Source organism: Cyprinodon variegatus, unplaced genomic scaffold (assembly GCF_000732505.1).
Source record: "Cyprinodon variegatus isolate N-32 unplaced genomic scaffold, C_variegatus-1.0 Scaffold979, whole genome shotgun sequence".
In the NCBI taxonomy this organism is placed as follows: domain Eukaryota; kingdom Metazoa; phylum Chordata; class Actinopteri; order Cyprinodontiformes; family Cyprinodontidae; genus Cyprinodon; species Cyprinodon variegatus.
Genome location: NW_015151432.1, coordinates 18,144 through 20,017, shown reverse-complemented (window position 1 = coordinate 20,017; position 1,874 = coordinate 18,144).

Sequence of the window (1,874 nt, the reverse complement as noted above, 5' to 3'; positions counted from 1 at the left end):
CACAAAAAGCAGCTGTAAAAGGCGGCCCCGTCCAGGAAACACACAGCCAGGCAGACGAGCCCATGATCCGAATAGAGCACATCCAGTTAATCACAGTCAGAGAAACAGGACTATCTCCAGCATCTATAAACAAGGGTGTTGATGGCAGCAGCACAGCTGATATTTCTCTCCAGGATGGAGTCACTGCCAAACAGGAACAGACGAGGTGAAGCTACTATGAGAAAAAGCAGAGAGAGCAGAACGTTTAAATAAACTAAGGGAAAGTCACGGCATTCATTTTGGGTCATATCAATAATATACAAAGGCTGCTGACCTAACTGTTGTCCACTAGACAATAATTGGCATCTTCTCCAAGGAGGGCAAGCCAGCAGGGTTATTACCAAACAATCTTGCTGTCCACTGAGTGTTGGTGTCTCTTTAGTCTTGATGAGGGAGCACTTTGTGTAGCAAGATGGTTATCATTGTTGTGGCGCAATACAGGCAATACAGAAACTGGTAGATATCTATTAAAAATGGAAAGAAAACATTTCATTATTTTGGATGTCTTTAGAAGAGGGCAATATTCAACGGGACACAATAGTTTTGCTAATAAGTGAAAAAAGCTATTTATTCTATTTATTTATATATTATTTAGAAGATAAGCAAATCCACCAGCAATGTACATAGTTTTCTATGTTAGGAATGTGGAGTGAGAATGTAAACTATATTCTCAAGTGGACAACAAACTGCTGCTCAGTAGATGTCTGTACATTAAATGGATGCTTTATCAAGGATAAAGGATTTTATTCTCAAGGAAGATCTTTACTTTTTCAGGAATGAGCTATGTGCTGTCTTGCATTACTGATTAAGGAAAGTAAACAAGTCTAATCCATTGAGCTGCTTTACAATTAATGTTTTCCCCTTACTGGAACTACCAGAGGGAGATATCTAAATACATTTAGAGATAAGTGGGAGTTTTAAAAGAGGAAATGAAAACAAGTTTTGCTCTGACCATTGCTGTCGTCAGTGTCGTACAAAGTATGATAGGAACTTTGAAGCGTCTGACTGGAATGAAATGCCCTTTTCTATATAATTATGGAGGAGACATGCATCAGTTACGTTTACAGTCTTAATTACTGACCTTGAAAATCCAACAATAATTCTTGTTTTGGACATCTGTAGCTCATTGTAGATGTAAAAAGTAAGGAGTTTACTTCTTTTTTTTTAGTTTTCTTTTTCTTTTTTGTATTATTATGATTTCAAATGTTCAAGTTACCTTACTATGTTTTAGGTGCAAGCAAAACATAGCCCCTGACAAGAAGGGGTTGCATATAGAAACTAGTGGTAATCATGGGGTGGTATGCCCAAAGCACAGTTTATCATTTCAGGAGTGTACTCTAATGTTCCTTAGTATTAGAGAAATGTGGGCCAGATCCTGGGATGAGTGGCACATTTTCAAAAGTAAATGTCGTAAAGGACCAAAAGAAAACAGAGAAGAAATCATTGCAAGAAACGGTGAACAAACATACTGTTATTCACAGTGACTTGCATAAATATAAAAACAGTATTTCACAATTTGTGACTTTACAACATCAAGCTTTAGTGAAGAAAATCATTTTTTATTTTTTCTATATTTAGAAGGCACTATAAAACTGCTTCTCTGCTGTTACCACAACTACTGCATGGTTTGGGGCACTGTTAAACTCAATTCAGTTTAATTTATATAGTGGCATTTCACAAGTCTTCCTAATCTCCCACCCTCTCATAAAAACCATCGTAAGACATTTCTACAGGGACATATAATGCAACACCCTTCCATGCTTAGGGACAAAGCAGCTGCTTCAATCTTATCTCATCCTTAATCAGGGAGTCCCCATGGATGGAAGGCCATGCAG